The following is a 15,061-nucleotide window of genomic DNA, read 5'->3' as shown; positions in this document are numbered from 1 at the left end:
GCTCAGAAATCATTTTGGACACACCCGATGGCACCCATAGGTGACTTGGGTCATGTGGAATGTCGCTTCTTTCTGTTTGGAGACAGTGTTAGTGTCGGTGTAAGATTGGTGCATGGTTTGCGATAGACATACCATAGGCTCAGAAATCATTTTGGACGCACCCGATCGTACCCTAGGTGACGAGGCTCAAGTGAAAGCTCACTCCGTTTGGAGATAGTGCTAATCTTGACACAAGATAGGTGCATGGTTTGCGTTGAACGTACCATAGGCTCATAAATCATCTTGGATGCACCAGATGGAACTCCTAGGTGATGTGGATCATGTGGAGTCTAACTTCTTTCTATTTTGAGATAGTGTCAGTGTCGGTGCAAGATAGGTGCATGGTTTGCGCTAGACGTACCATAGGTTTAGAAATAATTTTGGATGCACTCAATGGTACCACTAGGTGATGATGCTCAAGTGGAAGGTCGTTTCGGTCCGTTTGGAGATAATGCTAATGTTGTTGCAAGATAGGTGCACGGTTTGCGTTGAACGTATCATGGGCTCAAAAATCATTTTGCACGCATCCGATGGAACTCCTAGGTGACGTTGGTCATGTGGAATCTCGCTCCATTTGGAGTTAGTGCTAATCTTGATGCAAGATAGCTACATGGTTTGCGTCGAACGTGCCATAGGCTCGGAAATCATTTGGACGCACCCAATGGAACTCCTAGGTGACATGGGTCATGTTTAATCTCACTTCTTTCTGTTTGGAGACAGTGTAAGTGTCGGTGCAAGATAGGTGCACATTTTGCGCCAAACGTACCATCGGCTCAGAAATCGCTTTCAACGCACCCGATGGTACTCTTAGGTGATGAGGCTCAAGTGAAAGATCGCCCAATTTGGAGATAGTGCTAATCTTGAGGCAAGACAGCTGCACGGTTTGCGTCAAACTTGCCATAGGCTTGGAAATCCTTTAGACGCACCCAATGGAACTCCAAGGTGACATGGGTCATCTAGAATCTCACTTCTTTCTGTTTGGAGACAGTGTAAGTGTCGGTGGTAGATAGGTGCACATTTTGCGCCAAACGTACCATTGGCTCAGAAATCGCTTTGGACGCACCCGATGGTACTCTTATGTGATGAGGCTCAAGTGAAAGATCGCCCCATTTGGAGATAGTGCTAATCTTGACGCAAGATAGTTGCATGGTTTGTGTCGAACGTACCATAGGCTCGGAAATCATTTTGGACACACCCGATTGAACCCCTAGGTGACTTTGCTCATGTGGAATATCGCTTCTTTCTGTTTGGAGATAGTATTAGTTTCGGTGCAAGATTGGTGCATGGTTTGTGCTAGACATACCATATGCTTAGAAATCATTTTGGACGCACCCGATTGTACCCTAGGTGCCGAGGCTCAAGGAAAGCTCACTCTGTTTGGAGATAGTGCTAATCTTGATGCAAGAAAGGTGCATGGTTTGCGTCGAACGTACCATAGGCTCATAAATCATTTTGGATGAACTAGATGGAACTCCTAGGTGATGTGGGTCATGTGGAGTCTCACTTATTTCCATTTTGAGACAGTGTTAGTGTCGGTGCAAGATAGGTGCATGGTTTGCGCTAGACGTACCATAGGCTCAGAAATTGTTTTGGATGCACTCGATGGTACCACTAGGTGATGAGGCTTAAGTGGAAGCTCATTTCGGTCCGTTTGGAGATAGTGCTAATGTTGTCGCAAAATAGGTGCATAGTTTGCATCGAACGTATCATAGGCTCGAAAATCGTTTTGGACGCACCCGATGGAACTCCTAGGTGACGTTGGTCATGTGGAATCTCGCTCCATTTGGAGATAGTGCTAATCTTGAGGCAAGATAGTTACATGGTTTGCGTCGAATGTGCCATAGGCTCAGAAATCGTTTGGACGCACCCAATGGAACTCCTAGGTGACATGGGTCATGTGGAATCTCACTTCTTTCTGTTTGGAGATAGTGTAAGTGTCGGTGCAAGATAGGTGCACATTTTGCCCCAAACGTACCATCGGCTTAGAAATCGCTTTGGACGCACCCGATGGTACTCTTAGGTGATGAGGCTCAAGTGAAAGATCGCCCCATTTGGAGATAGTGCTAATCTTGAGGCAAGATAGCTGCACGGTTTGCGTCGAACTTGCCATAGGCTTGGAAATCCTTTGGACGCACCCAATGGAACTCCAAGGTGACATGGGTCATCTGGAATCTCACTTCTTTCTATTTGGAGACAGTGTAAGTGTCGGAGCAAGATAGGTGCACATTTTGCGCCAAACATACCATTGGCTCCGAAATCGCTTTGGATGCACCCGATGGTACTCTTATGTGATGAGGCTCAAGTGAAAGATCGCCCCAGTTGGAGATAGTGCTAATCTTGACGCAAGATAGTTGCACAGTTTGTGTCGAACGTACCATAGGCTCGAAAATCATTTTGGACACACCCGATTGAACCCCTAGGTGACTTAGGTCATGTGGAATGTCGCTTCTTTCCGTTTGGAGATAGTGTTAGTTTCGGTGCAAGATTGGTGCATGGTTTGCGCTAGACGTACCATATGCTTAGAAATCATTTTGGACACACCCGATTGTACCCTAGGTGCCAAGGCTCAAGGAAAGCTCGCTCCGTTTGGAGATAGTGCTAATCTTGACGCAAGAAAGGTGCATGGTTTGCGTCGAACGTACCATAGGCTCATAAACCATTTTGGATGAACTAGATGGAACTCCTAGGTGACATGGGTCATGTGGAGTCTAACTTATTTCCGTTTTGAGACAGTGTCAGTGTCGGTGCAAGATAGGTGCATGGTTTGCGCTAGACGTACCATAGGCTCAGAAATTGTTTTGGATGCACTCAATGGTACCACTAGGTGATGAGGCTCAAGTGGAAGCTCATTTTGGTCCGTTTGGAGATAGTGCTAATGTTATCGCAAAATAGGTGCACAGTTTGCGTCGAACGTATCATAGGCTCGAAAATCATTTTGGACGCACCTGACAGAACTCCTAGGTGACGTTGGTCATGTGGAATCTCGCTCCATTTGGAGATAGTGCTAATCTTGAGGCAAGATAGTCACATGGTTTGCGTCGAACGTGCCATAGGCTCGGAAATCATTTGGATGCAACCAATGGAACTCCTAGGTGACATGGGTCATGTGGAATCTCACTTCTTTCTGTTTCGAGACAGTGTAAGTGTTAGTGCAATATAGGTGCACATTTTGCCCCAAACGTACCATCGGCTCAGAAATCGCTTTGGACGCACCCGATGGTACTCTTAGGTGATGAGGCTCAAGTGAAAGATCACCCCATTTGGAGATAGTGCTAATCTTGAGGCAAGATAGCTGCACGGTTTGCGTCGAACTTGCCATAGGCTTGGAAATCCTTTGGATGCACCCAATGGAACTCCAAGGTGACATGGGTCATCTGGAATCTCACTTCTTTCTATTTGGAGACAGTGTAAGTGTCGGTGTAAGATAGGTGCACATTTTGCGCCAAACGTACCATTGGCTCAGAAATCGCTTTGGACGCACCCGATGGTACTCTTATGTGATGAGGCTCAAGTGAAAGATCACCCCATTTGGACAAAGTGCTAATCTTGATGCAAGATAGTTGCACGGTTTGTGTCGAACGTACCATAGCCTCAGAAATCATTTTGGACACACCCGATTGAACCCCTAGGTGACTTAGGTCTTGTGGAATGTCGCATCTTTCTGTTTGGAGATAGTGTTAGTTTTGGTGCAAGATTGGTGCATGGTTTGCGGTAGACGTACCATATGCTTAGAAATCATTTTGGACACACCCGATTGTACCCTAGGTGCCGAGGCTCAAGGAAAGCTCGCTCCGTTTGGAGATAGTGCTAATCTTAACGCAAGAAAGGTGCATGGTTTGCGTCAAACGTACCATAGGCTCATAAATCATTTTGGATGAACTAGATGGAACTCCTAGGTGACATGGGTCATGTGGAGTCTCACTTATTTCTGTTTTGAGACAGTGTTAGTGTCGGTGCAAGATAGGTGCATGGTTTGCGCTAGACGTACCATAGGCTCAGAAATTGTTTTGGATGCACTCGATGGTACCACTAGGTGATGAGGCTCAAGTGGAAGCTCATTTTGGTCCGTTTGGAGATAGTGCTATTGTTGTCGCAAAATAGGTGCACAGTTTGCGTCGAACGTATCATAGGCTCAAAAATCGTTTTGGACGCACCCGATGGAACTCCTACGTGACGTTGGTCATGTGGAATCTCGCTCCATTTAGAGATAGTGCTAATCTTGAGGCATGGTAGTTACATGGTTTGCGTCGAACATGCCGTAGGCTCGGAAATCATTTGGACGCACCCAATGGAACTCCTAGGTGACATGGGTCATGTGGAATCTCACTTCTTTCTGTTTGGAGATAGTGTAAGTGTCGGTGCAAGATAGGTGCACATTTTGCCCCAAATGTACCATCGGCTCAGGAATCGCTTTGGACGCACCTGATGGTACTCTTAGGTGATGAGGCTCAAGTGAAAGATCGCCCCATTTGGAGATAGTGCTAATCTTGAGGCAAGATAGCTGCACGGTTTGCATCGAACTTGCCATAGGCTTGGAAATCCTTTGGACGCACCCAATGGAACTCCAAGGTGACATGGGTCATCTAGAATCTCACTTCTTTCTGTTTGGAGACAGTGTAAGTGTCGGTGCAAGCTAGGTGCTCATTTTGCGCCAAACGTACCATTGGCTCAGAAATCGCTTTGGACGCACCCGATGGTACTCTTATGTGATGAGGCTCAAGTGAAAGATCGCCCCATTTGGAGATAGTGCTAATCTTGACACAAGATAGTTGCACGGTTTGTGTCGAATGTACCATAGGCTCGGAAATCATTTTGGACACACCTGATTGAACCCCTAGGTGACTTAGGTCATATGGAATGTCGCTTCTTTCTGTTTGGAGATAGTGTTAGTTTCGGTGCAAGATTGGTCCATGGTTTGTGCTAGACATACCATATGCTTAGAAATCATTTTGGACACACCCGATTGTACCCTAGGTACCGAGGCTCAAGGAAAGCTCGCTCCGTTTGGAGATAGTGCTAATCTTGACGCAAGAAAGGTGCATGGTTTGCGTCGAACGTACCATAGGCTCATAAATCATTTTGGATGAACTAGATGGAACTCCTAGGTGACATGGGTCATGTGGAGTCTCACTTATTTCTGTTTTGAGACAGTGTCAGTGTCGGTGCAAGATAGGTGCGTGGTTTGCGCAAGACGTACCATAGGCTCAGAAATTGTTTTGGACGCACTCGATGGTACCACTAGGTGATGAGGCTCAAGTGGAAGCTCATTTCGGTCTGTTTGGAAATAGTGCTAATGTTGTCACAAAATAGGTGCACCATTTGCGTCGAACGTATCATAGGCTCGAAAATCATTTTGGACGCACCCAATGGAACTCCTAGGTGACGTTGGTCATGTGGAATCTCGCTCCATTTAGAGATAGTGCTAATCTTGAGGCAAGATAGCTGCACGGTTTGCATCGAACATGCCATAGGCATGGAAATCGTTTGGACACACCCAATGGAACTCCAAGGTGACATGGGTCATCTAGAATCTCACTTCTTTCCGTTTGGAGACAGTGTAAGTATCGGTGCAAGATAGGTGCACATTTTGTGCCAAACGTACCATTGGCTCAGAAATCTTCTTGGACGCACCCGATGGTACTCTTAGGTGTTGAGGCTCAAGTGAAAGATCGCCCCATTTGGAGATAGTGCTAATCTTGACGCAAGATAGTTGCACGGTTTGTGTCGAATGTACCATAGGCTCGGAAATCATTTTGGACACACCCGATTGAACCCTTAGGTGACTTACGTCATGTGGAATGTCGCTTCTTTCTGTTTGGAGATAGTGTTAGTTTCGGTGCAAGATTGGTGCATGGTTTGCGCTAGACGTACCATATGCTTAGAAATCATTTTGGACACACCCGATTGTACCCTAGGTGCCGAGGCTCAAGGAAAGCTAGCTCTGTTTGGAGATAGTGCTAATCTTGATGCAAGAAAGGTGCATGGTTTGCGTCGAACGTACCATAGGCTCATAAATCATTTTGGATGAACTAGATGGAACTCCTAGGTGACGTGGGTCATGTGGAGTCTCACTTATTTCCGTTTTGAGACAGTGCCAGTGTCGGTGCAAGATAGGTGCATGGTTTGCGCTAGATGTACCATAGGCTCAGAAATTGTTTTGGATGCACTCGATGGTACCACTAGGTGATGAGGCTCAAGTGGAAGCTCATTTTGGTCTGTTTGGAGATAGTGCTAATGTTGTCGCAAAATAGGTGCACAGTTTGCGTCAAACGTATCATAGGCTCAAAAATCATTTTGGACGCACCCGATGGAACTCCTAGGTGACATTGGTCATGTGGAATCTCGCTCCATTTGGAGATAGTGCTAATCTTGAGGCAAGATAGTTACATGTTTTGCGTCGAATGTGCCATAGGCTCGGAAATCGTTTGGACGCACCCAATGGAACTCCTAGGTGACATGGGTCATGTGGAATCTCACTTCTTTCTGTTTGGAGACAGTGTAAGTGTCGGTGCAAGATAGGTGCACATTTTGCCTCAAACGTACCATCGGCTCAGAAATCGCTTTGGACGCACCCGATGGTACTCTTAGGTGATGAGGCTCAAGTGAAAGATCGCCCCATTTGGAGATAGTGCAAATCTTGAGGCAAGATAGCTGCACGGTTTGCGTCGAACTTGCCATAGGCTCGGAAATCATTTGGACGCACCCAATGGAACTCCAAGGTGACATGGGTCATCTGGAATCTCACTTCTTTCTGTTTGGAGACAGTGTAAGTGTCGGTGCAAGATAGGTGCACATTTTGCGCCAAACATACCATTGGCACAAAAATCACTTTGGACGCACCTGATGGTACTCTTATGTGATGAGGCTCAAGTGAAAGATCGCCCCATTTGGAGATAGTGCTAATCTTGACACAAGATAGTTGCACGGTTTGTGCCGAATGTACCATAGGCTTGGAAATCATTTTGGACACACCCGATTGAACCCCAAGGTGACTTACGTCATGTGGAATGTCGCTTCTTTCTGTTTGGAGATAGTGTTAGTTTCGGTGCAAGATTGGTGCATGGTTTGCGCTAGACGTACCATATGCTTAGAAATCATTTTGGACACACCCGATTGTACCCTAGGTGCTGAGGCTCAAGGAAAGCTAGCTCCGTTTGGAGATAGTGCTAATCTTGACGCAAGAAAGGTGCATGGTTTGCGTCAAATGTACCATAGGCTCATAAATCATTTTGGATGAACTAGATGGAACTCCTAGGTGACATGGGTCATGTGGAGTCTCACTTATTTCTGTTTTGATACAGTGTCAGTGTCGGTGCAAGATAGGTGCATGGTTTGCGCTAGACGTACCATAGGCTCAGAAATTGTTTTGGACGCACTCGATGGTACCACTAGGTGATGAGGCTCAAGTGGAACCTCATTTTGGTCCGTTTGGAGATAGTGCTAATGTTGTCACAAAATAGGTGCACAGTTTGTGCCGAACGTATCATAGGCTCAAAAATCATTTTGGACGCACCCGATGGAACTCCTAGGTGACGTTGGTCATGTGGAATCTCGCTCCATTTGGAGATAGTGCTAATCTTGAGGCAAGATAGTTACATGTTTTGCGTCAAACGTGCCATAGGCTCGGAAATTGTTTGGGACACACCCAATGGAACTCCTAGGTGACATGGGTCATGTGGAATCTCACTTCTTTCTATTTGGAGATAGTGTAAGTGTCGGTGCAAGATAGGTGCACATTTTGCCCCAAATGTACCATCGGCTCAGAAATCGCTTTGGACGCACCCGAATGGTACTCTTAGGTGATGAGGCTCAAGTGAAAGATCGCCCCATTTGGAGATAGTGCAAATCTTGAGGCAAGATAGCTGCATGGTTTGCGTCGAACTTGCCATAGGCTTGGAAATCCTTTGGATGCACCTAATGGAACTCCAAGTTGACATGGGTCATCTGGAATCTCACTTCTTTCTGTTTGGAGACAGTGTAAGTGTCGGTGCAAGATAGGTGCACATTTTGCGCCAAACGTACCATTTGCACAGAAATCGCTTTGGACGCACCTGATGGTACTCTTATGTGATGAGGCTCAAGTGAAAGATCGCCCCATTTGGAGATAGTGCTAATCTTGATGCAAGATAGTTGCACGGTTTGTGTCGAACATACCATAGGCTCGGAAATCATTTTGGACACACCCAATTGAACCCCTAGGTGACTTAGGTCATGTGGAATGTCGCTTCTTTCTGTTTGGAGATAGTGTTAGTTTTGGTGCAAGATTGGTGCATGGTTTGCGCTAGACGTACCATATGCTTAGAAATCATTTTGGACACACCCGATTGTACCCTAGGTGCCGAGGCTCAAGGAAAGCTCGCTTCGTTTGGAGATAGTGCTAATCTTGACGCAAGAAAGGTGCATGGTTTGCGTCGAATGTACCATAGGCTCATAAATCATTTTGGATGAACTAGATAGAACTCCTAGGTGACATGGGTCATGTGGAGTCTCACTTATTTCCATTTGAGACAGTGTCAGTGTCGGTGCAAGATAGGTGCATGGTTTGCGCTAGACGTACCATAGGCTTAGAAATTGTTTTGGACGCACTCGATGGTACCACTAGGTGATGAGGCTCAAGTGGAAGCTCATTTCGGTCCGTTTGGAGATAGTGCTAATGTTGTCGCAAAATAGGTGCACAGTTTGCGCCGAACGTATCATAGGCTCGAAAATTATTTTGGACGCACCCGATGGAACTCCTAGGTGACGTTGGTCATGTGGAATCTCGCTCCATTTGGAGATAGTGCTAATCTAGAGGCAAGATAGCTGCACGGTTTGCGTCGAACGTGCCATAGGCATGGAAATCATTTGGACACACCCAATGGAACTCCAAGGTGACATGGGTCATCTGGAATCTCACTTCTTTCCGTTTGGAGACAGTGTAAGTGTCGGTGCAAGATAGGTGCACATTTTGTGCCAAACGTACCATTGGCTCAGAAATCTTCTTGGACGCACCCGATGGTACTCTTAGGTGTTGAGGCTCAAGTGAAAGATCGCCCCATTTGGAGATAGTGCTAATCTTGAGGCAAGATAGCTGCACGGTTTGCGTCGAACTTGCCATAGGCCTAGAAATCCTTTGGACGCACCCAATGGAACTCCAAGGTGACATGGGTCATCTGGAATCTCACTTCTTTCTGTTTAGAGAGAGTGTAAGTGTCGGTGCAAGATAGGTGCACATTTTGTGCCAAACATACCATTGGCTCAGAAATCGCTTTGGACGCACCCGATGGTACTCTTATGTGATGAGGCTCAAGTGAAAGATCACCCCATTTGGAGATAGTGCTAATCTTGACTCAAGATAGCTGCACGGTTAGTCTCGGACCTTCGATAGGTTTGGAAATCAATTTGGACACACCCGATGGAACTCATAGGTGACTTTGGGTCATGTGGAATCTTGTTTCTTTCTGTTTGGAGACAGTGTTAGTGTTGGTGCAAGATTGGTGCATCGTTTGCGCTAGACATACCATAGGGTCATAAATCATTTTGGATGCACCCGATCGTACCCTAGGTGACGAGGCTCCAGTGAAAGCTCCCTCCGTTTGGAGATAGTGCTAATCTTGACACAAGATAGGTGCACGGTTTGCGTCGAACGTACCGTAGGCTCATAAATTAATTTGGATGCACCAGATGGAACTCCTAGGTGATGTGGGTCATGTGGAGTCTCACTTCTTTCCATTTTGAGATAGTGTCAGTGTCGGTGCAAGATAGGTGCATGGTTTTTACTAGACGTACCATAGGCTTAGAAATTGTTTTGGACGCACTCGATGGTACCACTAGGTGATGAGGCTCAAGTGGAAGCTCATTTCGGTCCGTTTGGAGATAGTGCTAATGTTGTCGCAAAATAGGTGCACAGTTTGTGCTGAACGTATCATAGGCTCGAAAATCATTTTGGACGCACCTGATGGAACTCCTAGGTGACGTTGGTCATGTGGAATCTCGCTCTATTTAGAGATAGTGCTAATCTAGAGGCAAGATAGCTGCACGGTTTGCGTCGAACGTGCCATAGGCATGGAAATCATTTGGACGCACCCAATGGAACTCCAAGGTGACATGGGTCATCTGGAATCTCACTTCTTTCCGTTTGGAGACAGTGTAAGTGTCGGTGCAAGATAGGTGCACATTTTGTGCCAAACGTACCATTGGCTCAGAAATCTTCTTGGACGCACCCGATGGTACTCTTAGGTGTTGAGGCTCAAGTGAAAGATCGCCCCATTTGGAGATAGTGCTAATCTTGAGGCAAGATAGCTGCATGGTTTGCGTCGAACTTGCCATAGGCCTAGAAATCCTTTGGACGCACCCAATGGAACTCCAAGGTGACATGGGTCATCTAGAATCTCACTTCTTTCTGTTTAGAGACAGTGTAAGTGTCGGTGCAAGATAGGTGCACATTTTGCGCCAAACGTACCATTGGCTCAGAAATCACTTTGGACGCACCCGATGGTACTCTTATGTGATGAGGCTCAAGTGAAAGATCACCCCATTTGGAGATAGTGCTAATCTTGATGCAAGATAGCTGCACGGTTTGTCTCGGACCTTTGATAGGTTCGGAAATCAATTTGGACACACCCGATGGAACTCCTAGGTGACTTTGGGTCATGTGGAATCTTGTTTCTTTCTGTTTGGAGACAGTGTTAGTGTTGGTGCAAGATTGGTGCATCGTTTGCGATAGACATACCATAGGGTCATAAATCATTTTGGATGCACCCGATCGTACCCTAGGTGACGAGGCTCCAGTGAAAGCTCCCTCCGTTTGGAGATAGTGCTAATCTTGACACAAGATAGGTGCACGGTTTGCGTCGAACGTACCATAGGCTCATAAATTAATTTGGATGCACCAGATGGAACTCCTAGGTGATGTGGGTCATGTGGAGTCTCACTTCTTTCCATTTTGAGACAGTGTTAGTGTCGGTGCATGGTTTGCGCTATACGTACCATAGACTCAGAAATCATTTTGGACGCACTCGATGGTACCACTAGGTGATGAGGCTCAAGTGGAAGCTCGTTTCGGTCTATTTGGAGATAGTGCTAATGTTGTCGCAAGATAGGTGCACAGTTTGCGTCGAATGTATCATAGGCTCAAAAATCATTTTGGACACACTCGATGGAACTCCTAGGTGACTTGGGTCATCTAGAGTCTCGCATGTTTCCGTTTGGAGACAGTGTTAGTGTCGGTGCAAGATTGGTGCATGGTGCGCTAGACGTACTATAGGCTTAGAAATCGTTTGGGATGCACCCGATCGTACCCTAGGTGACGAGGCTCAAATGAAAGCTCCCTCCATTTGGAGATAGTGCTAATCTTGACGCAAGATAGGTGCACGGGTTGCGTCGAACATACCATAGGCTCATAAATCATTTTAGACGCACCAGATGGAACTCCTAGGTTATATGGGTCATGTGGAGTCTCACTTCCTTCCGTTTTGAGAAAGTGTTAGTGTCGGTGCAAGAAAGGTGCATGCTTTGCGCTAGACGTACCATGGGCTTAGAAATCATTTTGGACGCACTCGATGGCACCACTAGGTGATGATGCTCAAGTGGAAGCTTGTTTCGGTCCGTTTGGAGATAGTGCTAATGTTGTCGCAAGATAGGTGCATAGTTTGCGTTGAACGTATCATAGGCTCAAAAATCATTTTGCATGCACCCGATGGAACTCCTAGGTAACGTTGGTCATGGTGAATCTCACTCCATTTGGAGATAGTGCTAATCTTGACGCAAGATAGCTGCACGGTTTGCGTCGAACATGCCATAGGCTTAGAAATCATTTGGACGCAACCAATGGAACTCCTAGATGACATGGGCCATGTGGAATCTCACTTCTTTCTGTTTGGAGATAGTGTAAGTGTCGGCGCAAGATAGGTGCACATTTTGCGCCAAACGTACCATCGGCTTAGAAATCGCTTTGGATGCACCCGACGGTACTCTTAGGTGACGAGGCTCAAGTGAAAGCTCGCCCCATTTGGTGATAGTGCTAATCTTGATGCAAGATAGTTGCACGGTTTGTGTCGAACGTACCATAGGCTCGGAAATCATTTTGGACACACCCGATGGTACCCCTAGGTGACTTGGGTCATGTGGAATGTCGCTTCTTTCCGTTTGGAGACAGTGTTAGTGTCGGTGCAAGATTGGTGCATGGTTTGCGATAGACGTACCATAGGCTCAGAAATCATTTTGGACACACCCGATCGTACCCTAGGTGATGAGGCTCAAGTGAAAGCTCACTCCGTTTGGAGATAGTGCTAATCTTGACACAAGATAGGTGCATGGTTTGCGTCGAACGTACCATAGGCTCATAAATCATCTTGGATGCACTAGATGGAACTCCTAGGTGATGTGGATCATGTGGAGTCTAACTTCTTTCTATTTTGAGATAGTGTCAGTGTCGGTGCAAGATAGGTGCATGGTTTGCGCTAGATGTATAGTAGGTTCAGAAATCATTTTGGACGCACTCGATGGTACCACTAGGTGATGAGGCTCAAGTGGAAGCTCGTTTTGGTCCATTTGGAGATAGTCCTAATGTTGTCACAAGATTGGTGTACAGTTTGCGTCGAACGTATCATAGGCTCGAAAATCATTTTGGACACATCCGCTAGAAATCCTAGGTGACGTTGGTCATGTGGAATCTGGCTCCATTTGGAGATAGTGCTAATCTTGAGGCAAGATAGATGCACGGTTTGTGTCGAACGTGCCATAGGCTTGGAAATCATTTGGACACACCCAATGGAACTCCAAGGTGACATGGGTCTTCTGGAATCTCACTTCTTTCCGTTTGGAGATAGTGTAAGTGTCAGTGCAAGAAAGGTGCACAGTTTGTGCCAAACATACCATCGGCGCAGAAATCACTTTGAACGCACCCGATGGTACTCCTAGGTGATGAGGCTCAAGTGAAAGCTCGCTCCATTTGGAGATAGTGCAAATCTTGACACAAGATAGTTGCACAGCTTGTGTCGAACGTACCATAGGCTTGGAAATCATTTTGGACACACCCGATGGAACTCCTAGGTGACTTGGGTCATCTGGAATCTTGCTTCTTTCCGTTTGCAGACAGTGTTAGTGTCGGTGCAAGATTGGTGCATGGTTTGTGCTAGACATACCATAGGCTCAGAAATCATTTTGGACGCACCCGATCGTACCCTAGGTGACGAGGCTCAAGTGAAAGCTCCCTCCGTTTGGAGATAATGCTAATCTTGACACAAGATAGGTGCATGGTTTGTGTCGACCGTACCATAGGCTCATAAATTATTTTGGACACACCAAATGGAACTCCTAGGTGACATGGGTCATGTGGAGTCTCACTTCTTTCTATTTTGAGATAGTGCTAGTGTCGGTGCAAGATAGGTGCATGGTTTGCGCTAGACATACCATAGGCTCAGAAATCATTTTGGACCCACTCGATGGTACCACTAGCTGATGAGGCTCAAGTGGAAGCTCGTTTTGGTCCGTTTGGAGATAGTGCTAAGGTTATCGCAAGATAGGTGCATAGTTTGCGTCGAACGTATCATGGGCTCGAAAATCATTTTGGACACACCCGATGAAACTCCTAGGTGACATTGGTCATGTGGAATCTCGCTCTATTTGGAGATAGTGCTAATCTTGATGCAAGATAGCTGCACGGTTTGCGTCGAACATGCCATAGGCTTAGAAATCATTTGGATGCAACCAATGGAACTCCTAGGTGACATGGGTCATGTAGAATCTCACTTCTTTCCGTTTGGAGATAGTGTAAGTGTCGGCGCAAGATAGGCGCACATTTTGCGCCAAACGTACCATCAGCTTAGAAATCGCTTTGGATGCACCCAATGGTACTCTTAGGTGACGAGGCTCAAGTGAAAGCTCGCCCCATTTGGAGATAGTTCTAATCTTGACGCAAGATAGTTGCACGGTTTGTGTCGAACATACCATAGGCTCAGAAATCATTTTGGACACACCCAATGGCACCCCTAGGTGACTTGGATCATGTGGAATGTCACTTCTTTCTGTTTGGAGATAGTGTTAGTGTCGGTGCAAGATTGGTGCATGGTTTGCGATAGACGTACCATAGGCTCAGAAATCATTTTGGACGCACCCGATCGTACGCTAGGTGACGAGGCTCAAGTGAAAGCTCACTCCGTTTGGAGATAGTGCTAATCTTGACACAAGATAGGTGCATGGTTTGCGTCGAACGTACCATAGGCTCATAAATCATCTTGGACGCACCAGATGGAACTCCTCGGTGATGTGGATCATGTGGAGTCTAACTTCTTTCTATTTTGAGACAGTGTCAGTGTCGGTGCAAGATAGGTGCATGGTTTGCGCTAGACATACCATAGGTTCAGAAATCATTTTGGACGCACTCAATGGTACCACTAGGTGATGAGGCTCAAGTGGAAGCTCGTTTTGGTCCGTTTGGAGATAGTGCTAATGTTGTCGCAAGATTGGTGCACAGTTTGCGTCGAACGTATCATAGGCTTGAAAATCATTTTGGACGCATTCGCTAGAAATCCTAGGTGACGTTGGTCATGTGGAATCTCGCTCCATTTGGAGATAGTGCTAATCTTGAGGTAAGATAGATGCACGGTTTATGTCGAACGTGCCATAGGCTTGGAAATCATTTGGACGCACCCAATGGAACTCCAAGGTGACATGGGTCTTCTAGAATCTCACTTCTTTCCATTTGGAGATAGTGTAAGTGTCGGTGTAAGAAAGGTGCACTATTTGTGCCAAACATACCATCGGCTCAGAAAATCACTTTGAACGCACCCGATGGTACTCCTAGGTGATGAGGCTCAAGTGAAAGTTCGCTCCATTTGGAGAAAGTGCAAATCTTGACACAAGATAGTTGCATAGCTTGTGTCGAAAGTACCATAGGCTTGGAAATCATTTTGGACACACTCGATGGAACTCCTAGGTGACTTGGGTCATCTGGAATCTCGCTTCTTTTCATTTGGAGACAGTGTTAGTGTCGGTGCAAGATTGGTGCATGGTTTGCGCTAGACGTACCATAGGCTCAGAA

The sequence above is a fragment of the Miscanthus floridulus genome, chromosome 19 (assembly GCF_019320115.1).
Source record: "Miscanthus floridulus cultivar M001 chromosome 19, ASM1932011v1, whole genome shotgun sequence".
NCBI classification, from domain to species: Eukaryota; Viridiplantae; Streptophyta; class Magnoliopsida; order Poales; family Poaceae; genus Miscanthus; species Miscanthus floridulus.
Note: the sequence above shows the minus strand (reverse complement) of the source record.